General features: G+C 49.0%; 1 protein-coding gene and 1 pseudogene across 1 annotated transcript in view; one reads left to right on the forward strand and one right to left on the reverse strand.

The window, feature by feature from the left end:
* The window catches only part of TMEM132C (transmembrane protein 132C), a 356,494-nt gene that overhangs the window by 292,216 nt on the left and 38,843 nt on the right, over nt 1–25,435 (forward strand). The window lies entirely within an intron of this gene.
* LOC101397765 (small ubiquitin-related modifier 2-A-like) lies at nt 4,145–4,429 on the reverse strand (annotated as a pseudogene).

Raw genomic sequence — 25,435 nt, forward strand, 5'->3', positions numbered from 1 at the left:
TAAATCAGTTAATATAAATGAAGCCCTTAGAACAGTGCCTGGCACATATTAAATGCTGTACAAATACTGGCCATTATTTTTTGTGAGTAGCAATAGTAACAGTAGTATTAATTAATTACCTCCTCCACATTCATAATAAAATGCCTTATTTACTAGGAAGGAGCAAATTCTTGTTATTTGTTGATCCATACAGACTTTATTGATGTTCTTTTTCTCTTCAAGTACATACTCCAGGTTCATTAATATTATGCAAATTTCTGCCCCAACACATCTGGTAGAAGTAGGCCCTCAATTACTGGTAAGTAGAAGAACAGGAGGTTTTTTTCCCCCAAGACTACGAAAATGAGCAGATAACAGAGCAGAAGAGCACTGTGGGCTCTAAAGAGCCAGAGGGAGGTGACGAGCTCTTTTCCTTGGGAGGTGGCGAGCGCTTTCCCTTGCTCCTCAGGCGTGCACAGCATCGAGGAGCTGGTAGATTGTGGACAGTCCCTTCAGCGTTTAGCCGTGTTGCACTTCATTCACTTTTCTGGTCAGATGCTTTTCCTGCCCTTGGACCTTTGTGGAATCCATCTCCTTCAGTTCTGCATGCCCTCGTTCAGCAGTTATCAGAGTGCAGTACAGAAATCCTTGGGGGTCCCCGAGACCCTTTCAGGGAGCCTGTGAGAAGGAAACCATTTTCACAATAATACTGTAGTGGTTATCCAATGATGTGTAACAATTTACCCCAAGATGTAGTGGCTGAAAATACCAATAAAGGGCCAGGAACTCAGGACCATCGGCCGAGGGGTTCTGTCTCAGAGTCTTTCACAAGTTTGCAGTCAAGGTGTTGGCCGGGGCTGCATTGTCCGAAGGAGTGACTCAGGCTGGAGGGTCACCTCCGAGTGGCTCACTCCCATGGCTGGCAGGTTAGTTCCTGTCACAGGGCTGCTTGAGCAGTCTCACAGCATGGTGGCCGGCTCCCCGAGACCAAGGCGGAAGATGCAGAGCCTTTTATGGGTCTCACACCATAGACTCCGCCATATTCTCTTGGTTCCATCAACCATCTCTGATTCAGCCTGGGACAGGCTCACACAGGGCGTGACTTCCGGGGCAAGGATTACAGGGGCCATTTGGAGGTGCTGACTCTCGGAGATGCTACAACGCGATTTGCCTTCTTCGCTTTCTGTCACACGTGCACAGAGGCATAAGAGGAGTCCTCACTCTAACAGCCAGGGGAAGCTGTGCCTCTGTAATCTTAAGTTTCCAGGACTTCTGGTTCTAGTTTCTAACACAATAAACATCGGTAGGTGTAACCCACATAGGCAAAGGCTCTTTAGGGTCCTCAATCCTTTCTAAGACTGTAAGGGGATCCCGAGGCCAAATCTTTGGGAATCCCTGGCTGGGGGAGGAGGGCTGGAAGGACTGAATACCATCATAAGAAGAGATGTTTAGGGAGAGACTAATCCCAAATTCTCGCCCAGAAATCTCGTCTTCCTGACCAAACAGGTCTTTGCAAATGTGTGAGTTTTCTGTGAGTGAGGAGTTTAATTCGTTTATTTACCTTTCCATCTAGACTCCTCCTGATGGTAGAGATTATTATCACTCCTTCATATGACCTTTCTCCCCCAAAAATTCATGAATAATGATTAATATTCCCAAGGCAACAGGAAAACAGCTAAGGGCAGGTGTCCAGCTAACTGTAGTCATAGCCTCATGTACAGAATGACCCATTAGTTCATTCGCAGAACAAATATTTATTGGATGTCAACAGTGTGCCAGGTGAACGTTCTAGACTTTGAGTTTAAGGCGTGAACAAAACAGTCAATGTTCCTGCTTACACACTACATGAATCGACACACCCTTCATTAATGAAATCAGAAAGTAAAGAGGCTGGACTGGCTTTAGACACCAGTGCTTTTCTGTCTTAGGAGAGACAGCTGTGAAAATATCTGTGTGCTTCCTCTCCGTCATTCATAATGTCCTGAAGGAAGGTTGGAACCACTGGCCCAGGCAGTGTCTTCATGCAAATTAGAAAGAGGTGCCCTTCCATAAGACACTTGACTTCCTTCTGTCAGAAAATCTGTGATGTCTGCCATGTGAATGTGGAGCCCTTGAGCAGTGCAAAGCCTGCCCAACCATACGTGGCAGACCTGCCTGAACTTAACTGCAAACCAAGTAAAACCCTCTTTCCTTAGTTACAGGGGAAGAGATGCCATCTACCTAATGTTCATTTCTTGGTTAGTTTTCCTTTCATCCTCTTTTTAGGTTTCAGCACCAAACCAAGGACTTTGCTTTCTGCCTTGACCGTCTCAGAGTCTAAAGTGACTGTCATTAGTGGCTTGAGATTCGTGGTGTGCCTTCTACTTCCTTTCCTTCTGGAGAGGCCTTAAAAGACTGGATTTATTAGACAACAAGGATATGAGCAGGATAGAATTCCTTCCCCAGCACTCTTGTCAAGAAGCCATAGTAGCAGAGCAGGACTCACTGTTGCTGAGAAATGCGGGGCTGGTGCAGGCATGCACATCGCCCACGAACACGATAAAGGATGGAGTCCCTCCGAACAAGTATTTTAAATCACTCACTGTAATCAGACCTAAAATTCACTTACAAACGTGACTGTTATCTCAGATACGTGCTTACATAATATTAAGAGACTGTAAATAACAAACTCTCTAAGATACCGCACTGTATCCTGCAACGGGAGAGAAAGAAAAAGTTTCCCGAATGCTTACAGCATCCCCACTGCGCTCAAGTGCAGAAATCGCCCCGGCCCAAGTCCCTGCGTACAAAAAATTCGTGAAAGTAGAAACGAAAGGGAATCGTTAATGGAATTTCATTTTCAAGAACCTTAGGTGGGTGCAGACGTGAATGAGAATTAATCTTGGTATTTTGCTTTATAAATTAATATAAGAACAGCTAGATGAAATGAGATATTTTTTTTTTTTTGCCTCCATCTGGATTTTGTCACGGAGTTTAAAAAGGTCAAAATCAGCACATTCATTTATTTTACTGAAAAGTGTTTCTTTTGCCTTCCAAACATGCATGGGGGGGAGGTCCAGTTTTCCCTCTGAGGGGCCACCTGCTACCAGGTGACACACGGACCCTGAAACTGATCTCCATTAACTAAAGGCAGCCTGCAGTGAGTTACAGCCTCGCAGGGCTGCAGCGGGACATTACGAGAGCCCTTGGCAACTTGGGATTCTGTTTCTGAGTCTAAAGAGGACTTCTGGGCAGCCGTGGCTGGCGGGTGGGTGCCGTGTACACAGGGCACAGTGCTGCCGTGCCGCCTCTCTGCCCCACATCCTGCCCCGTGCAAGTCTCCCTCTGCCATGCATCGTGGCCAGGTCCAAAACTGAGGACACGGAACTCAGGGCTGGTCACTGTGATTCAGGGATCCCCAGAGGAGGGTCCAGCTACCTCCCAATGCCCCCCTGAACCCCACTCCCCTCAATGACCTCCCCGTCTCGGCTCCTTTCTTCTATTCGCCCAGGGGGAGGGGAAGCGTCAAGCTCTGTCACTTCTACCAAGCCCTTGGGATGCTCAGGATTCTTCTCATCCTCCCGTTTTTTTGTTTCTTTTAATTTTAAACAAGAAGTTTATTTAAACAACAAGACGCTTGACTTTAAGGGAAAACTATCTAGGATTCATTTCTTTTAGAGTAACTTATCCCTACTTAAAGACAGGTTGCCCTAGATGTAACAGCTATGTACAAAAAAGTTATAAGATTTCCCTTGGTTTTACAATGATAAATGAAAAACATTAAAATTCTCCAATTGAAGAAGGTATGCAGACTTTTATGTTGTTCTTTTTCTTTTAAACCGTGAGAGCAAAATAACTTACTGGAATATAAAGATAAGAGCTGAATGAGCATGCCACTAATGGAGAAAGTGGGTATTTTCACAGAACCGGTCTTTTTCCCTATCCCATCTCCATTTGATGTTGAGGAAAACATACCATTGGCCATTTAGTTTTAAAACAATGCAATATGCTTGTGCACATATACTGTGACTTTATGTACAATAAAGGAATGGGGAAGGGGAGATGAAAGAATGGAGAAAACTATACCGTAGTCGTCAGGATGTGGTGGAACCAAATTGCGGTTTTCTAATTGAGAAGGTCTTCTTGTCTGGAGGAGCAGTTCTGGAGTAAAGCACAGGTTCCCTTTTTAATAGACACCTGTCTGCTGCTGGAACACATCAATTGTATCTTCATCCTCCATGTCCAACTGTGCAGGTGTATCTGTTTCAGTGATTGGCTGCCCGTCAAACTGGAATGTGATCTGCCTCATGGACAAGCCCTGTCATTCACGACAGGCTTTCATTAGCTTACTAAGTGGTGTACGCCTCTTCATCTTAAACTGCAGCGCAGAACCATCCTGCCCCACCACCTTGAAATTAATACGGTCGTTCTTGTCAGTCTTGACTCCTTCCTTGGGCTTTTAGTCGGCCATGGCGAACACCGGAGTCCCTTCAGCTGCCACTTCACAAAGGAGGTACCAGGTCCACACGGAACGAGCACACAGGCAGCAGCAAGGAGGCAGCCGCGGTGGAGGAGGGAGGGGGTGTGCACACGTCATGCCTCATCCTCCTTTTTTCAAAAAGAACCAAAAAACAGCTTTATCGAGGCCTAATAGATGTACAAAGAAAAAAGTTGCACGTATTTAATGTCTACAATGCCATGAGTTTGGACACACGGATACACCCTGGAAACCATCACCACGATCAAGGTCACACACATGCCCATCACTTCTCAAAGTTTCCCGTGTCCTTTGTGTCTTTGGTTTTGGTTTTCTTTGGGTGAGGATATTTACCATGAGGTCTACCCTCCTACAAAGTTTGAGCGTCTTGTTCACTCCAGGGACGATGACACACAGCAGATCTCCAGAACTGACTCGTCTGTGTAACGGAAGCTTTAGACCAACTGAACAACATCTCCCCGTTCCTCCTCCCCCCGCCCCTGGCACCACCATTCCAGTCTCTTTTTCTGTGAGTTTGACTATTTTCGAGACCTCACGTAAGGGAATCACACGGTATTTGTCCTTCTGTGACTGGCTTCCTTCACTGAGCATAATGTCCTCCATGTTCATCCATGGTGTTGCAAGTGGTAGGATTTCCTTCTTTTTTAAGGCTGAACACTATTCCATTGTATGTATGTGCCACGTTTTCTTTACCCATTCATCCGTCGACGGATGTTTGCGTTGTCTCCACATCTTGCCTGTTGTGAATGATGCTGCTGTGAACACAAGGTGCCGATATCTCTTCAAGATCCTGATTTCAATTCTTTTGGGTATATATGCAGAATTGGGATTGCTGGATCCTCTGGTAGCTTGATTTTAATTTTTTGAGGTCCCTTCACCCTCCTGTTGTTGATTTTCCCAAAACGTTATTAGAAACTTCCCCACACTCTGCAACACCCTACACCAACAGTTGCTAACATTTTGGAGTGCTTCCCACCTGCTCAGCATTTCACGTACAGTGTCTCCTTAAGTCATTTCAAAAGCTCCACAGGGCAGGAATTATTACTCCCACTTTACAGGTGAGGAAGTTGAGACTCAGAGAGGTGAAGTCACTCATCCAAGATCACACAGCTTGTAAGTCACAGCTGTGGGATTTGAACCTCTGTCTGTATGACTTCATTATTCTTCCCTGTCACCACTCTGGAAGCTGAGAGACCAGCTAGGAGGCTGTAGGTATAGTCTAAGGCATTTTTGTTTTTACTGCAACATTTTCTAAATCATTCTTGCTGTCTCATTTTTAAGGTGTCTTTAAGGTGCCCCTCTCCCTACCATACAATCCTGCTTCTGGGGAACACAGCAAATAAAATGAGGCCTCATCCAATACAAACATCCCAGTTGGATCCCACAGTTGGCAGAGTGGAAATTCCTGGAACAGAACTTTGGCAAGTTCACTGTGAATATCTGCCTCTCCATGACCTGATTTCTCTTCAGGCTTCTGTGTATGGGTAGGGACTCTGGGACTTTCAGAGTCAGCAAATGAAAATGTCACCAGTCATTTGATGGCTAATTTTAATTGAGATTACTTATAAAATGAGTTTCCTATAGAGGGACACCAGAGGAAACATGAGTGCCTTCATTTTCTGCAAAACCTCCAGAAGCTTCCAGTTCTGCGTGGGAGGCCTGACTTTGGGTGTTTTGTCCTCAGTTCTGAGAAGAGGTTGGGTAAAGAACTGGACTGGCTGGCCTTCTTGGTTCTATGAGTGGCCAAAGGCTAGATAATAAGTCATAACCCCCTTCCCTGACATGTGCTCAGCACTCTACAGTTTGTAAAAATACTCTCCCATATTTGGTCTTGTTTCTCATTTGTCAGTGTCAGTCACGGAGAGTCCTCCCTAGAGGCAAACACCACCAGTAACCCCTGAAAATGTGGTTGTGTAGTCCTAGGGAACCTAACCAGAGACAGTCAGAGGAAAAACTAGCAGGAATTTCCAGAAATTAGAGCCACCCTGGTTTGGTAAATCTATGAAATCAAAATTTGCTGAATCACATTGAGATTCATTTCCATGATAATAATAATTAACATCTACAGGGTGCTGGCACTGTGCTGAGTGCTTCATAGTCATTATTTCATTTAGTCCCCATAACAGTTGCTTCAACAGTGTCTGAGCCTGTATTATCTTCATTTTATGGTGAGGGCACTGAGGCCTGAGGGCATAGTTAATATGCCCGCGATTACACGGCTTGGAAATGGTACAAATTGGGTTTGAACTCAAATCTAACTCCAGCGTCTACCTTCTTCACTCTCACACCTTATACTGGAAAATATCTGTAGTAAAAGGATGAAGAGGAAGAGGTGAATGATGATGAAAATGTTGATGATGGTCATGCTGGTGATGATGGTGATGATGGTGATGATGATGATGGTGGTGCTGATGGTGGTGATGATGATGGTGGTGGTGGTGGTGGTGATGATGATGATAATGGTGGTGATGGTCTTTGTAATAGTGATGATATCATCTTTGAGAACAGCCAAAAGTCAGATCTGATGAATGAAGAAGTTAGAGAGAAAGAGAATGGTGTCTTTGATCCAAAAGGATATGTGAATAAATTGAAGAGATTGACTTCTTTCCTTCCTTGTGTTATAAACTCACTCAGAGTAGTTCCCAAGGGTGAGCAGCTACAATATCTCAGACATGGGCACCCCACTGGAATAGACTGTGGCGTCCTGGTAGGGTGACCAACTGTCCCAATTTGCCTGGGACTGAGGAGGTCCCCAGGATATAGGACTTTCAGTTTGTGTATTTTTTTTTTTTTTGGTGAGGAAGATCAGTCCTGAGCTAACATCCATGCCAATCCTCCTCTTTTTGCTGAGGAAGTCCGGCTCTGAGCTAACATCTATTGCCAATCCTCCTCCTTTTTCTCCGCAAAGCCCCAGTAGATAGTTGTATGTCATAGTTGCACATCCTTCTAGTTGCTGTATGTGGGACGCGGCCTCAGCATGGCCAGAGAAGCGGTGCGTCGGTGCGCGCCCGGGATCCAAACCCATGCCGCCAGTATCAGAGCACGCGTACTTAACCGCTAAGCCACGGGGCCGGCCCCCAGGACTTTCAGTTTTAAAACTGGGACAGTTTGGGCAAACTAGGATGAATTGGTCACTCTTTCTCGCAAATTGACGTTGGGGTTACAAGAGGGGGGTGTATGATCTGCTGTGGTTAAGACTGTCTTTTTGCTTTACAAGCGTAGATCGTTAACTAGAAGTAGTCCTTTGTCTGAATCTGGCCTGAAGATGAATTTGGGGTTTTTGTCCATATATAGCAGTTGAGAGATCTCTCACCAATAAATCCAGATTCCTGACTTCTCTTGAAAGAATCAGAAGATCTGGAACCCACGTTCTTGTAAGGCAGCACGGAGTGGAGTCCTTTGGACCAGTGTGAACTAGGGTTCACTAAAGTTTCTACCAGGCCTGTTTCGCCCATTCATCTTGCCTTCCCGACCTCTGTAGGCATTTCAGCTGAAATAATGCATGTTCTTCCACAGGGCCTGGCTCTTAGAAAGCACTTAGCCATTGTAGTTCATGGTTCCTCCTTAGCAGTGGTACCCCTCACCTTGAGTGCTGCGGTCATTCAGCAATGAAAAAACATGGAGCACTGACACCTGCTGTGACGTGGCTGAACTGTGACGGCACGATGCTGAGTGAGAGAGGCCGGTCACAAAAGACCACATCCTGTGTCATTCCATTTACACTAAATGCCAGGACAGGTAAATCCACGGAGACAGAAAGCAACTCCATGGCTGCCCAAGGCTGGGAGGGATTGGGGGTGACAGCTGGGGGACCCAGGGCTTCTTTTTGGGGTGATGGAAATGTTCTAAAATTGATTGTGGAGATGGGTGCACCACTCTGTGAATCTACTAAACACCACTGAATTATACACTTTATATGGGTGAATTGTATGGCGTGGGAATTGTGTCTGAAAAAGCTGTTCTAGGGGCCGGCCCCGTGGCGTAGCAGTTACGTGTGCGCGCTCTGCTGCTGGCGGCCTGGGTTCGGATCCTGGGTGTGCACTGACGCACCGCTTCTCCGGCCATGCTGTGGCGGTGTCCCATATACAATGGAGGAAGGTGGGCACAGATGTTAGCCCAAGGCCAGTCTTCCTCAGCAAAAAAGAGGAGGATTGGCATGGATGTTAGCTCAGGGCTGATCTTCCTCACACACACACAAAAAAAAAGCTGTTCTAAAAAAAAGGGCTGCAGCCTATCTCAGTTCCCAGTGCAAATACCACGCCCTCCAGGAGACAAGGCTGGGGGGAAGAAGGGGAACACACAAGGCTCTGGGGGAGACTTGAAACAGCCCCTGGTAGGAGTGCAGACTAGAGACAACTGAGACCTGACGCCGGGACCTCCCGCCCCCTTTGCGCCAGGGTCCTCCTCATTCCCACATTCAGCTCCAGCCCAGGCGGTGTGATGGGTACCCTTCACACGATCAGTTCCAGCCTCCAGGCCTTTGCCCGCGCCATCGTCCCCACATGGACACGTCTTCCATCATCTTCCATATCCGTTTCCAGCATCTCCTCCAATAATAACAACAACAACAACGATCATTGCAGACATATCCTCCCAGTATCCGTATGAGATTTGTACTGGGTTGGATTATATCCCACAAAGAGATACGTCCAGTCCTAACCCCTGGTAACTGTGAACGTGACCTTATTTGGAAATAGGGTCTTTGCAGGTGTGAATAAGGTAAGGATCAAGATGAGATCATGGTGGATCAGGGTGGGCCCTACATCCAACAAGGGTGTCCTTATGAGAGAGGGAAAAGAAGACGACACAGAGACACAGAGAGTGCCACCTGAAGAGGGAGGAAGAGATTGAGTGATGCAGCCGCAAACCAGGAAATGCCAGGGATCTGGCCACCACCAGAAGCTGGAAAGGGCGTGGAAGGATGCTCCCCAAGAGCCTTCGAAGGGAGTGTGGCCCTGCCCGCACCTTGATTTTGGACTTCTGGCCTCTAGAACTGGGAGCGAATACACTCATATTGTTTCAAGCCAGCAAGTCTATGATTCCAGCGGCTGCAGGCAACCAAGACGAGATGGAACTATTGTTTTCCCCTCTCTAAAGAGGCAGAAGCTGAGGCACAGCAAAGTTAAATAATTTGCTGAGGACACACAGCTGATGAGCGGCGGGCTGTGGGCTTGAATCGGGGGTCTGTGCTGTCAACCTCCCCCACTACCCGGGGCAGCCGGCAGAGACCCGGAAGGGGTTTCAGTGAGCATTCGACAAGCGGGAGCAGCAGACGCTCCATTTCCCGAAGCTGCTCCCGTCCTTCTTACCACAATCATCCCTCACGGCCCCTCAGAGAACACTTCTTCCTTGAATTTGCCAGAAAAATCATGGAGGCAACAAACCAGCTCTCTTTCCCTAATCATTTGAAAGAAAGAGGCGAGATCCTCTTTTCTCCCCGGGCTCTTATTTGTCCAATATGTCAGGGACTCCGCGTGGGACAAGAGATTTTTTACGGCTGGATTACTGCTCATGCTTCTCAAAATTAAATCTCCAAAGTGGGGCCGAGGCAGAGGAAACTGGAAATTTCTCCACTAATTTGCAAAAGGTTTGCCTTAATCTGAGGGATCAGCCTTTCCAGAGGAAGGGAGCCTTTTGGCTGCTGCTGTCTGGCTGTGCCCTTTTGATGTGGACCTCACGTTCTGGTGGATTCTCCCAGACTCCTCAGCAGACACACTTGTTAACAATTGAGGAGGAGGTAATGAAACCTCGGCTGAGGAGCTCTGCGAACCGGGTGGAGCGAGACACCACCCAGCCGGCAGCATGCAGAGCCTGCATTCCGTGCCCTGAAATCTCATGATTCAGACACTGTGCTTGCTGGTGTAGACAAGACGCAGATATGTTTTTTAAATCTCAATTTTACAAGGAAATGTGAGATGGTGAAATGTGAAATACTTCTAATAATTCATTGAAATGGTTGGCAGCATGAAACATGTTATTGTTGTGTTTGCTACATCAGGCTGCTTACAACGACCCTTCTCATTTTCTTAAGACTTTGTTTTTTTGGCGATGGGCCAAAATGCCTCCTCACCATCCTATTATCTGGTTCTTTTCAAATTCTCTTAACATAAAGGTTAAATCCGATGGATGTTAATGGTTCAAGGAATTTGAGCCAGAGACTTACCATAGTAATTCACTTAAATCTGAAACGTTAGGGGAATTAAAATACTCCATATCACTAGTCATTGAGAAATGCAAATTAAAGCATAATGAAATTCTGCCTCACGCTCACTAGAGTGGCCCAAACAGAGAAAACCAACAATCCCAAGTGTTGGCATGGATGGGGGGAAGTGGGACCTGCGTGTATTGGTGGTGGGAATGTAAAACGATAAACAGTTGTTGGAAAACAGTTTGGCAGTTTATTAATACCTTAAACGTCCACTTGCCATATAACCCAGCGATTCTACTCCTTGGTATCTAGAGAAATGAAAACCCCTGTCCACACGGAGACAGGGAGGCAAACGTTATTACACAACATTATTCATAATTCCAAAAACCGGAATCCACCCAAATATCCCTCAACTGGTGAACGAGTAAACAGACTGAGGGGCAGACAGACAAGAGAGTACTACTAGACAGTAAAAAGGAAAAAGCCACCAAGCCACCAAACAACTGGGAGGAAAGAAGCTAGGCATGAAGATTTACACATTGTAGGTGTCTGTTTCTATGAAATTTCTAGAACAGGCAAACTATAGAGACAGAAAGCAGATCGGTGTTTGCCTGGGCCCCTATGTAGGAGCAGAGATCAACCACAAATGGCGAAGGGGACCTTACGGTGATGGAAATCTTCTGAAACTGGATGGTGGTAAAGGTTCCATAACTACATAAAGTCACTCACATTCATCCAACTGTACAGTTGAAAGGGTTAAATTTTACAGAATGTGTACTTTACCTCAAAAGGGAACAGTCAATAGTATAAGGGAGTTCACCCCATTCTGTTCTGATCAGGGGTGTGGGCTGTGGCTTGTGTTTGCTCAGAAATATCAGTAACGGATGTCTACATTTGCGGGGACGCTGTGTGTGGCCGACCTCTGTCACTAGGGGGAAGTATCATCCATTACTTGTGTGGCAGATGCTCAGAGTTCAGTCTACAACTATGGCCAAGTAGGCTTCAGGAGGGTCTTGATAGACTTGAGCAGGCAGTGCTGAGGGGGAAAATGAGTCCTCTGTGCCAACAATCGGGCACTGAGATATAGGAACTTCCTGGCCGTTGCTGAACTACATTGGAGGCAGCCCACAGATTCAGAGTGGATTCCTGGTCCTGCCGGTGCCTCTGACCCCACTGGAGAAAGCCTGGGAAATAGGTGTGGTTGTGCCCAAGCCACTGTCCGTGGAGTCTGGGTCGACCATGGAGCTGAGAATTCTCCCAGCCCAGTAAAGGGCCCCTCCACCAGATCCCTCCCTCTCACCACCTGGCCACTACCAGGGGGGTCACACCGCCTCCATTGGGCTGCCTGGATTCCTCTCATCCCCGACTGGCATGATATAAGGGCACAACACAACTGTTGGCATTCATTCACTGGCATCTCCCTGACGAGATGCAGAGCACCTGCTGCCCAGATCCAGCCATGGTGCCCGCCCTGTTCTTGAACCTGACCCCCAAGTCTGAGACACCCAAGATCCTTTGGGCAAATTCCCCTGTTGCTTGAGTTATCCAGACTTCCTTTCTGTGCTGACAACCCCAAATCCCCGCGTGATAAAAGCTCTCTATGATTTGATGGGCACCAAGAAAGCCCACTTCCAAAATCGTCTCCCCTTTCAGCCCACAGCTGTCGTCTCAAGAGCTCACCATCGGTAACTCATGCCTCTGAGTTACATATTCCTTCTCCCCCTGGTTCCCTCTGAAAACCCAGTGCCCTGGCAGGGCTCACCCCTGTAGTTCAGTCCGTCATGCTTGAATATGAGTGTGTTTACCGGAGAGCTCTCTTGTGTCCAGATGGACGCCATGCCTGGCTTCCACAAGCACAGGAATTTCAGTGATTCAACACAGCCGAAGTTTATCTGTCACGCTCACGCGAAGCTTGGTGCAGGTCGCCCTGGGCTCACCTCCATCCGGTGACCCGGGGATTTGACTCACAGTGTCCTGCTGCTCTAGGTTGCCGCCCTCCCCCACCCAAGGAGAGAGGAAGCAGAGAGCCGGCACACTGGCTCAACCCAGAAAGGACACATCATTTGCGCTCACGTTTTGTTGGCTGCAAGGGATCTAAGACACATGTTCTTCCCAGGGCCTCAGGAAAGAGAGGAGGTCCAGGCATGGATGCACCCCTGAAATGCCTCACACTGGGTGTGTGCTGTTGGTGAGCGAGAGTATCATAAGCAGCAGAAATGACGCAGAACCCTGGCCACCTCTGCCCCTTCATCATACTGCCAGAGCAGGCTCTGCCTCAGGACCAGCCTGTGAAACAGCCTTGATTCATAGCAATAGCATTTGTATATGCTTAAGTGATGCAAACGTATTGCAAACAGAAAGAGACTACAACTTTGGAGAAATAAAGTACGTACTTCTCAACTGCCTCCTTTCTGGCGAGGTTGCAAAAATGTGACATTTCACATATCCCACGTGCCATCCCCTAGGGCCATCCCGTTTAATACCTCAGTTGCAGTGCTGCACCTTCTGGAGACGGATGCCTTCTGAAACCGAATTGTTTTCTTGTTTTAAATGAACATTTTGGAACAGCATCTCCATCTTGTATTAGAGGTAAATTGACGGATAAGTAAAGTTCGGCTCCGGCACCCCAGTTGGCGCCGTGAACGAATTGGAAGTAAATGAGGTGGGAGCTGTGCTTCCCCAAAGTGACAGAGCCCAGAATTATTGGTCTGTCACCGCGAGCCCGCAGAGCTGCGAGCGTCGGTCCTCGGGGAGGGAGGGGAATTGCTCGGCTACCGTTGGAGACGAGTTGCGACTTCCCAGGAGTGATCTGTTAAAAGGTTTCCGTCGTGAGGCTGTGTTTCTCCACCAGTCAGGGCTGGCAGGCACTCGGAGCTGCTATAGTGAAGAGGAATGAGGCTTGTTTGTAACTTAACGTGACTAATGCGGTTAGCACGGTTCTCCACAATCGAAAACCCGCGTGCCTGGGCCCTTGTAGGTAATTTCTGCAAGACCAGCTACCTTTTGTGTTCTGACCCTCCGGGTACCCCCCAAGAAGACCCCTGTGAGAGCCTCATGAAAAGGTAATGGCTGGACCACTTCCAACAGGAGATTAGGGTGTCATCATCGCCAGCACGGGGGGCCCCAGAAAGTGCAGAATATCATTTATCTTCCACTTCCCATTCGCAGTGGGGGCAAACGGGTGATGCGCAGCTAAGCGTTTTACCTGTTGGAATGGCGCGGACTCCAGCCAATCAGGACGGACCAGAGGCGTAGCACTGACCAATCAGAAAGCACGCTGGCTGCACCTGGCGTGTGTCCAGCTGCCCGATCAGGTGTGCAGAAACAGACCGGCCCGTGCTTCCCTATAAGTCGCCCTGATTTCTGGATCTCCCCTCCCATTCCGTCAGGCCAGTAATAAAACAAGTTCATGCCAGTCCTGCTTGGAGTTTCTACCCCCTCAGGTTTTTGTGACAGCTCCTGGCTCTCCTGCTGCCCAATGCAGCCACAGTGAGGGCGATTTGGCTCCGTGATCCTGAGCCACGCAGGTCGCCCTGAGCCAGCCATCGTTCCAGGATTGTGGTCTCTTTGCACCTGCAGGAGTTTCTATGCCAAATCCAAGGCCCCGGCCTCATTTGCACGGCTGTCAGGCCACAGCTCCTTCCAGGATCTTGATTACATCCCCGGGGGAAGCAGGCCAAGACTTCCCTTCCTCCACCTAATTCAAGGCCATCTTCAAAAAGGCCTCAAATTCCGTTCTGCCAAATGCTTTTAGAACCTCCAACTAGAAACACTTGCAGACAATTTCTCTTTTTCAACTATTCCCGTAGGTTTGTGGAGCACCTCCCATTCCAGGCACTGGGGAGGGAGCAGTGAACAAGACAGACACGATGTCTTCCCTCGTGGAGCTTCCGTCCCAGAATGAAATGAAATATTTAACGTCCTGGGTGATCAGAGCTCTGGAGAGCACAGCAGGGAATATGGATGGGGAGCAATGGGGGTGCGGAGATAACGTTTGAACAAAGACTCCAGGGACGTGAGGATGGAGCCGTGTGGGGGAACAGCATTCCAGGCAGCAGGAACAGCATATGCAAACACTCGGTCATTTCAAGGTGCAGCTAAGAGGCAGCAGTGGCTGGAAGGGATGTGGAGGGGGGAAAAGCAGAAGAGGAAAGCAAAGAGGCCCGGCGTCCGGATCCCACAGGACTTGGCTTTCACTCAGAGTGAGCTGGGAGCCAGGAGAAGGTTCCACTGGAGAAGGGACACGATCTCCTTTGGGTTTTCAGGGGCTCACCCCGTCTGCTGTGTGGAGAGTACCACATAGGTTAGATAATGCTTGAACTCAGCGCCATCCTCCTCTGCACATCAAAGGGGTCTCTTGTTGCTGTGGGGTGGGGTCTGTGCCAGGAGCAGAGCCGCACACGTCACATACAAGGACCCTCTCCTGTTCCCGAAATGGGAAGGGAGACAAGTTGGCCTCACAACATCCCATTGATCGGGGCTTTAAGAATCGGAAGAGACACAAGATCCAACAAAGAACTCCTGTGCTAATACAGGGTCAGCCATGGGGGTCACTAATTAAGATGCAGCTCGAAAGGCAGCCGATAGACTGAGACTATAATTGATGAGACACCGTCTAGGAACGTTCGGGCTTGGAACACGGCGTTCTGAGAGTCACAAGAAGCCGCATTCACAGAAGAAAGAGGAGCCATCGCCCGCGTGCGAGTAAGTGGAGAGGGACAGGGGCCCGGGTCAGCATCGCTCCTCCCAGCCTCCGAGCTGGGGCAAAGCCCGTCTCACTGCCTTTGTCCCTTTACGAAATGACCATCAAAAATAACCTTCCTCCGTCCAGATGCCAGAGGACGGGGTGCATAGTATTAAGGAAAATGCTTGGGCCGCTTGGAGGAAAGGAGATTCATAAATCCTTGGGATGATTGTAACTTTTTCAATACAAAGGAGTTGAAGAAAGATAATTCATCTTAGGGAAGAGTCTATGGAATTACCTGGTTTTTAAAAGGAGGTTTTGCAATACCCACTCCTAGGCATGCACGCCAGAGAGGTGAAAAAACACACAGAAAACATCCACACAAAAAACTGTGCTTTCGTGTTCTTAGCAGCAGCCAAAAGTAGTCAAATAACAACCCAAATGTCCTTCAGCTGATGAATGGACCCCCAAAAATGTAGCCTATCCAGACTCAGGAGTATGACTAGGCGATAAAAAGGAATGAAGTGCCAACACAGGCTACAACAGGGGTGACCCTTGGAGACATTATGCTGCGTGAAGTAATCCCCTATGTTCACAGGGAATGTCCAGAGCAGGCAAATCCACAGCGACAGGAAGCAGACGAGTGGTTCCCTGGGGCTGGGAGGAGGAGGGGAGGTTGGGGAGTGACTGCTAACGGATATGGGTTTCCTTTTGGGGTGATGGAAATGTTCTGAAACTAAATAGAGGAGATGGTTGCACTGGCTATGACATGTGAAAGGGGTGAATTGTGCTGTGTCTGAATTATATCTCAATAAAGTTGATTTTTTAAAGATAAAGCTTTCTTGAGATGTTCAGTATATGCATTTGCTTTTTCAAAGTCAATCCACAGTACTTTTAGGGTTATTGCCATTAGATAAGGTAGTGGTTCTTTTTTTTTTTTTTTTTGTGAGGAAGATCAGCCCTGAGCTAACATCCGTGCTAATCCCCCTCTATTTGCTGAGGAAGACCGGCTCTGAGCTAACATCTATTGCCAATCCTCCTCCTTTTTTTTCCCCAAAGCCCCAGTAGATAGTTGTATGTCATAGCTGCACATCCTTCTAGTTGCTGTATGTGGGACGCGGCCTCAGCATGGCCGGAGAAGCAGTGCGTCGGTGCACGCCCGGGATCCGAACCCGGGCGGCCAGTAGCGGAGCGTGCGCACTTAACCACTAAGCCACGGGGCCGGCCCAAGGTAGTGGTTCTGAGCATGGCGTTCTGTCCCTGGCTCCCCTCCCCACCTCCACACTTGCCATCTCGAGATTCTTGGGCAAGTGACCCAAACTATCTGCTACTCTGTTTCCTTCCCTGTGAAGTGGGGAGAATTGAAGTAACTGCTCGTGGGGTTGTTGGGAGAAGTAAATAGATCAGTACATGCACAGATCCTGGAACAGCACGTGGTACCTTGCGGGACTAGAGGTCATGGCAGGCGGGCAGGCGGCCGAGGTGGGGTGGGTACTTTTACTCCTGATGACAGTGATGACTGGTTCAGCTCAGCTCAGAGGGGCTGTTTTGGTAAAGGAAGGAACTCACTTGGAGGGCTTGGCTGTCTGAAGACTGGAGGGTCCAAATACAAGTCCTCTGGGCCTCGGTTTCCCCCACTGTGGTAACACCAACTCTGCCGTGCTGAAGATCAACTGTGGCAAGAATCCACAGGAAGGCTCTTTGCAAAGGATGCGGAGACATTTTTAGGGATTTAATTATGCCCCTCCTCCAAGAAGATACCCTGAAGTCCCAACCCTCATACCTATGAAGGTGGCCTTATTTGGAAATAGGGTCTTTGCAGATGATCTAGTTAAGATGAGGTCCTGAGGGCGGGCCCTGATCCAGGAGGACTGGCGTCCTTATGAGAAGAGGGAGATGGGGACACAGACACACACAGGGAGAAGTCCAGGTGACGACAGAGGCAGAGATCCGAGCGACACGTCTACAAGCCAAGGAGCGCCAAGGGCTACCGGCCACAGCAGAAGCTGAACGAGGCGAGGACCGACTCCCCTACAGGTGTCCGAGGGAGCGGGGCCCGGCCGACACCGTGACCTCAGGCCTCTGGCCTCCAGGACTGTGAGAGAAGATGTTTCTACTGTTTTAAGCCACCAAGTTTGTGGTACTTCATCACAGCAGCCCTAGAGAACTAACACAGACATAAACACGAGTTATGATGATGGTGATGATGATGATTACTGTGACTGCTTGCTGCTTGTAGATGCCCGATGAGCAGGAACCAGTCTGATTCTTCAGGGCCGTCCTCTGGGACACTGGAGCTGGCTGGTGGCTCTTCTCACTCAGCTCAGACGCGCCCTGCGCCCTCTGCTCTGCAATGCTGGACTGAGATGCTTTCTCCTTTTAGACATGGACCCTCATCGGTACACTATTCCACTGTGCTAAGACTTCTAGAAGGAATTGCAAAGTGAGGACAGAGATAACAGAGGAGAAAGTGTAATTGAGAACAAACACACTACGGATGGACCTGCCGCGTTGTTGACGGAGGAGGTCTCTTCTCCTGCTCCTGGAACGTTAGGAAGAGCGAGCCTTCCTGTGGAGAACATCCCGCTCCTCTTTCCCTGCCTCCCCCACTCCCGGCCCTCGCTGCTCCCGGAGAACCCAAGCGATTGCAAAGAGGCAATGGAGGTGTTAGTTTCCATTTCCCCACCAGCTGTGCGTTTCCCCATTGGCATCTCCCCGAGCATTTTTTAAATCAGTTCTACCAAAAAGTCATGCGGAACTCTTGGGGATTATTTCATTAGGAAACGGGCGAGGAGGAGGCAGGGTGGACAGAGAGCAGGTCCACTCCGGCCTGCTCCGTCAGGCCTGCTGTTCGCAAGTCGCCGGTAATAAGGTTCCCCTTCTCTCCCTGATGGGAGACATTGTTAGACCGAGCCATGCAGCAGAGCTGGGTGTCTGCACTCAGCCTGGTTAGAGGGAAAATTACATTAGTGGTGGAATTTTGAGAGGCCGCCCCTGCAATGCCTGTGCATGTACGTAATGTATTCTTAATCACAGGATTGTGTGGGTAGCTGGTTGCACCTAACAAAGTCAGCTTGCTAATCAGGTGGCACTTCTCTGGGCTCATCTGCTCTAAGTCCAGACCCTCATTTCAAGCCCCTCACTCATCAGCATACCCACGGCTGCTGGGCGGCCCGTGCATCATTTTAAGGAGAATGCCTTGAATTCAGAAAATGAAGTGCCCTCTTGGAGTAATTTTTCTGCTGCTGCAAATTAGGCTGAATTGTCAGTCTCTGCTTCAGCCTTTCTCCCATAAGGGCTCTGCTGTCAGCTCTGCTCAGCAGAGGTTCCTGCCACCACCACCAGCTGCCGAAAACAATGGGATCGCTACCATTCCCTGCCGTTCCCAAAATGCAAACCCCCATCTAGCACCTTGGCCGTGGTTACAAAACTAGAAGTGTTGCATGCCAGTATAGCAAGTGCAGTTTTCGTCCACCATCTCAAGCATGCAAAGAAATTTCTATGTGGAGTAGTCTTAGGTTTGCCTGAGTATAACAGAAAACCCTCAAAACCAATAGCTGAAACATAAAGCAGGTTTATCTCACATACATGAGTAAGTCCAGGACCACTCCTTAGTCATCAGAGATTTAGGCTTCTCCCATCTTTCTACCCCACCATCCTCAGTGAGTGGCTTTCATTTCCAAGTTTGTCTCATGGTCCAGGATGGCTGCTAGTGTTCCAGCCATTGTATCTATATTCCAGGTAGCAGGGAGGGAAAAAGAACAAAAAGAATGTCCACCCTTACTGAGTCCAGCTCCCCTTAAGCAGATTTCCTAAAGTGCTGTGTAATATTCCTGCTTATGTATGGACTAGAATAGTAGTTCTCAAACTTTTAGCAGCACCAGAATCACCTGGAGGGACTGTTGAAACAAAGGTTAGCGGGCTCCACTCCCAGAGTTTCTGACTAAGTAGGTCTGGGGTGGGACCTTAGAATCTGCATTTCTAACGAGTTCCCAGGTGGTACTGGTGCTGCTGGTCCAGGGACCCCACTCTGCGAACCATTGTCCTAGTTCCCAGTCACACCGTCACACTAAACTGCAAGGGAGACTGAGATGTTTAGCCCCTTAGCTGGGTAGTCTTCCCCACTCCACCCCCCAAAAACTGTAGTTTACTAAGGAAAAAGAAGAGAATGGATATTGCGTGGAAACTAACCCCTTTTTGCTGTAACATCGTGGGTTTTTCTTTCCTCCACACGCAATCAATTTATTTTTCTAGCCCGTCTGGGATTCAGAGGTCTTTGGTGTTGCTGCATAGACACACCAGTCAGCCACCTGCCCTTGCCTATTCCCAGAGGTGCCGTCCAGAAGCAGGACCCTTGTTCCCTCTCCCTCTCGGAATCCGAAGACCCCTTTCTCCAGGAGAGAGGACTCTTGCTTTCTGTTCCACACGGATGGGTGGAGGGGGCGCCCCATTCTCCCTTCTGATTTGGGCCAAGATGCTTCGTCAATACCGTGAGCCTTCTTCACCCTGGGAAGGGAGTTTGGGGGGCTATTTTCATGCCAGCTTGCTCTCTCTCCTCCAAAGATCCACACTCGGAACTGGTTTCCTTGCTTGAACGGGAGATAAGGACAGAGAAACCACAGAAGGAAAACCAAACACACGTTAATATCTCAAACTATTGTCCTGCCGAGCAGACCTCACCGTTGTTTGCCAGGCAAGAATTGGAGAGAAGCTCTTCTTCGCTTCAGGCAGTGGGGGGGGCTTTAACACCCCCTTGAAGGTCAGACCTGGACCCCAAATTCTCGAGTGATTGGCACCAGCCGGGTCCCCTTCGCCCCATACTTTGGGGTTCAGCCTCAAGGCACGAAGCCCGCAGCAAAGTCCGTTCCCACAGCCCCTGGGGGTCCTGCTGATGGTGCCTCCTGATCAAATTGAAAGTTTAATTAAACGACTTCATCGACTTCCAAGCGATGGAAATTAGTCTCCAAATTAGTTGCAGCTGAATGCCCACCCTCTTAGAGCTGAGAGACCGGGGTGCTCGAGAGGGATTTTGTGAAACAGGACATTGAAATTCAGTCACCGTGCTTGGACGCAGTGTCCTGGGGTTAAGGACGACGGGGCTGTTGTTTATGGGGTGGCCACCTCTGTGCCGGCCACTGAGCTGGGGCTTTGCAGAGGATCTCTCATCTGATTCCAGGGCAGCCCTCAAGGAAAGTGGGATTAGCCCATTTCGCAGAGGAGGAAAACGAAGCCCAGAGGAGGCAGGACCTGGACCAGCACACAGCAAGGATGCAGGTGGCAGGAGGGGCACGCCGACGTTGTCTCACTGAAGCAACGAGGATTGCAGCCCTCTCGACGGAGCAGCTGGACTCTTTTTCTTGGCTTTTGAAATTGGAGCTTTGATTCTGCTGGAGCCGGCCACACGAGCCAGGGTACCGTCCAGCCGTCTCAAACGTCCTTCTTCTAAGCCTGTGGCACGTTTTCCTGACCTGCTGCGCTCCAACTGAGATGGAGGAAGAAATGGTCATGGTTTTTCTATTCATATACTTTTCCTACCACGCTGAAATCTGGAAAGACCAATGGTAGGAGCTTCTTATGATTCAAGTATTCGTGTTCACCGTCCGAGAGCTAAAAGCCTGTGCTGGGAACCAAATGCTGTCACAACATGAAAATAATCATGACTGTAAATTATTAATCGCTCATAAAATTAGCCCCGATTCAAATATCCTTTCCTACTTCACACGAGTCCCTCTGCTTTAGGGCAACGCTTCTCGTGGGCCCGCAGCCTCCAGGTCTCCCACAGGCAGCGAATTCTCGCGATGCAGATCTGTCCAAGTCCAGCAAAGGCGCAAGCTCTCCTGCAGACCATGGCACTGATGCTGAAGTCTCGCCCGAAACACAGCGCATCAGAGAAGGCAACGGCTGAGGAATAGAAAAGCTGTGAGGACAACGGCGGGAGTTAACATCTACAAGGATGCTAACACCATCCGCTTTACGACGGAAAATGACTTGAACACCAACGGCTTGGGAGAGGCCCTCGGGGGAGGGACCGAGAGCCCGTCACTTGGGGAAAGTGATCTTCTTGTCCAGGGATCAGCAAGTCCTTTGAGGGGACACATACAGTCTCTATTGCATGTTCTTTTTCTTTCTTTTTTTTAAAGCCTTGACAAATGCAGAAATCATCCTTGGCTCACGAATCCGTGTAAAAACAGCCCACGGGCAGGGTTTGACCCCTGAATCTTGTTCATCAGTCTGCAGAAGTTTAATGTGCCATGAAAGCATCTGTAAGGCCACCACAGACACCACCCTTCCCTGCAAAAATTTAAATTAATTTAATTCATTAAATTTATAAAAATTCATTCTAAACAGCAGTACGTGGCTGCCATCTCTGTCCCAAGCGTTGACAATGAGTCAGTAAATCATAGACGTCCCTATTAACTGAATCCGCTCTAAGCTTCCTTCTTCCGGGACAATGTGGAAGTCTCAGTCACGGTCGGCTCCCCAGCCTCAGGGGAGACGCCAGCACGACACCGGCTCTGTCTGCACCTGTGGATGTGGGGGGTCCCCTCCGTGGCTTCTCCCTCGAAGCCAGACGGGGGACCCACGGCTGCAGAGGAGCCGGTGCGTCTTGCATCCTTCACAGGGGTGGACTGCCTCGCCGGCCACTGGTGGAAAGAAGGAAGCCTGGATTTAAGAGCCACCGGATGACAGCAAAGGGTTTGGATGGAAATGGGAAATATTGACGTGCCCCATCCAGCGGCTTCTCTAGAGTCCAGGCGATGCAGGCCCTTTCGGCCACCTGTCCTCTCACGCCCAGGCCACCCGCGCATGGACCCATTTTCTGGATGGTCAGTGCGGTGAGAAGGGTGAGAGCCAGGGGCTCCACCGCCTGGCTCCCGCCAGCTCCACCTCCGCCGGCTCTGTGACCCTGGACACATTACCTGGGCGCTCTCTGTCCTCTTTCGTCACCCTTCAGATCAGGGTGCCAAGAGCGCCGAGGTCACCGAGCTCCCGGGAGGATCCAGGGAGGTGGCACACGCAGCCGGGAAGAGAAGGACATGCTGCCATTACCGCCAGGGTCCCCTCTGGGCCCCACGCGAGGACGTGCTGTGGGGACGAGGCCGGTGCGGCGGATGAAAGGCACAGGAGTAGGATGGCGCCACGAACTGCTGTGTGGACGGGGCACGTCCCTCCCCGTCCTCCAGGTCATCTGAGAAACCCCTTCCCACCCTGACTCTGGCACTTGAAATGGATGACTTACAGCTTTGTTTGGGAAGAAAAGAGCTGGTCCTGTAGGAGAAGCTTCTTCTCGGGGGTCGGGTTTGGGGATGAGAAGCTGAGGGCTGGACGTGACCTCACAGGAGGTCCTGCAGGGTCTCCACTGGGGTTGGAGCTGACTGGTCTTAACCTGTACAGGTACAAAGCCTCCTAAACTGGATCCGCTTAGATAGGGGCCCAGCTTCTCACAGTGAGCATGAAAAGGGCTTGTTCCTGTCTTCTCTGTAGGATGAGCCTTGTGGCTCATGCTTCCTGGACACCTTATGGAGTCACTTTCCCAGCCCATAGTTTAAAAATGGGGCTGGGCTTCTTCAAGGAAGAGAGCAGATTGCCAAGCCCCATCCATCCACGTGCCCCTGGCAGCATGGACCAGCCCCGCTAGCCCTGGAGCACGTCAGCTCTCTGCGGTCCATCCCCTTTCCCTGCACAGCCACCGTGAGCCCCGCACGCCTACTGCGTTCTTGGGGAAGTAAGTGGGATCCTACCCACCACATTAGCTCAGATTAGAGAGGCTGATAATAGCGACTCCCCTCTGCTCAGGGTCCACTGGAGAAACAGAACAGGGAGTAATTATAGATGGATGGATGGATGGATGGATGGATGGATGGATGGATGGATAGATAGATAGATAGATAGATAGATAGATAGATAGATAGATAGATAGATAAAGATGACGGATGGATGGATAGACAGACAGACAGACAGACAGACAAACAGACAGACAGATAGAGAAAGGTGATAGAGAGATAGATAGAGAGAGAGATAGACAGACAAACATCTATCTAGGTATATATTATATACCTATATATGTCTATATCTATAGATATATATATCCGTAGATCTATTATCCATCTATCTTTCTCAATATGTCTACACATATCTGTATATATGTCTGTCTATCTGTCTATCTATGTACCTAGAGAGAGGTCCATGGTTGACTCTCTGGAGCACAAACCGAAATCGCCACAAAACTACCTGGTTCACAGGCAGAATTTCTTCCTCTGGGAAGCCTCAACTTTGCTTCTAAAGGCCTTTCAACTGATTAAACCAGGGGCCCCCAGATTATCTAGGATCATCTGCTTTACTTAATGTTGAGTGATGATGAGCATTAATTACATCCACCAAATACCTTCACAGTAACGCCTAGCTTAGGGTCTGACTGAATAATCAGGGACCATTGGCTGGCCCGGTTGACACGTCATCACACAAGTGTTGGCAGGAATTTCAGGAAGAGGCACCCTTCCGCACTGCTGCTCAGAGTTTAGATGAGCACGGGACCGTGCAGAGCAGTGTGGGGGGATCCAAGATGAAGACGTGTGGGCCCCTCATCCCAGCAACTGCACTGGTCCCATCAGATGCTAGAGGCCCTCAGGTCCATACATACACAGAAGGAGAGATAGAGGTGTTTGTAATGGCAAAGAGTTGTAAACATTCTTAACTTCCATCAGTGGGGGAATGGGGACGTGAAATGGGGAATGGGGACGTGAAATATGGAAAAGACCTGTGATGGGATTCCAGTCGCTCTTTAAGACGAATGAGTCAGACCAGTATGTAGACATGGGTCTCCTATGGATATATTGTTCAGCCACGTGCACAGGGATGGTTCATGGAAACATAATGGCGAGCGAAGAAAAACCAGTTGATGATATACTGATGGATGGTATATATGATGTGACTGATACATCACATATAATATGATACATTGGTGTAAACTGTATAAAACACATGTTTGTATAAAACATAAAAGCAAGGAACAACGAGATATTTTCATTACAGATGCAGGAATACGTGATAAAAGTGTAAAATCACAAACTGCAAGATGGATGCCAAATTCCTGATAGTGGATGCCTCTGGGGAGGGAAATAAAGGAAGAGGATTGGAGAAAATGACAATGGGGATTTCAAAGCTATCAGCCATGTTTTTTCTCTTTTATAAAAGAAAAAAATCTGAAATGAGTACAAGAAGTGCTAACACTCTGTCATTCCACGTTTAACGTGTTGGGAGGCCTGCTACATACTTGTCTTGTTTTTATTTTATTTTCTGTCCCTCCTCGTCCACAGCCCCAAAAGAGCAGAGAGAGATTCAAGTGGCAGCGTTGGCTTTCCTCCATCTACTGTCTGCCTTACCAGACACTCACATTTATGCTAAGCAGCTGCCCCTTTAGTCAACAGGGACTGTGTTCTAAGCTCTGACAGGCAATTCATAAACATTATCTGATTTAATCTTCCCAACACCCCTAATTATTCCCCAAGTTCACAGCCGAGGAAACTAATGCTTGGAGAATTTAAATAATAGCAAGAAAAGGGCAGAGCCAGGATTTAAGGCAGTTCTGTCCCAGGTCCTCGCCCTCGACCGGCCCAGCAGGGGGAGAGGGTGGTGGTTAAGCATACATGTGTCCCAGGCCTGCAGGTCCACACGCAAACCCGGCGAGGCCACCTTCGGGCTGTGTACTCTGGACAAGGCACCTAAGCAGCTCTGGGCCTCAGTTCCCCCATCCGTAGACTGGGGACGATAAGACCACCTGCCTCGTGGTTGGTGGTAGAGATGAGGGCATTTAGCTATCCCTGGCACATAGCAAAGCTCCCCAAATGTGATCTGTTGTTGTTTTATTGTTGTTAACTACTACCTCTAAGTGACTCCCAGACACACAGGCATTGAGAGAGGTGTCTCCTGCACTCTGGGGCATTTTAGATTAAGTTCACCCCGTCCTCAGACCCTCATGAGACTTGAACCCACAACATTGGTTTAGAAGGCCAGCCCTCTGGCCTCTGAGCTGTAGACATGTTTTCTCTTAGTCCTGTTTCTGTGACGAGTTAACTGAGGGTGGATGGATCGCTGGCTTGTCTGAGGCCACACAGCCGGCCAAGAGGCAGAGCCAGGTCCGATCTGG

The sequence above is a fragment of the Ceratotherium simum genome, chromosome 35 (assembly GCF_057802395.1).
Source record: "Ceratotherium simum simum isolate JZ-2026a chromosome 35, ASM5780239v1, whole genome shotgun sequence".
NCBI lineage: Eukaryota > Metazoa > Chordata > Mammalia > Perissodactyla > Rhinocerotidae > Ceratotherium > Ceratotherium simum.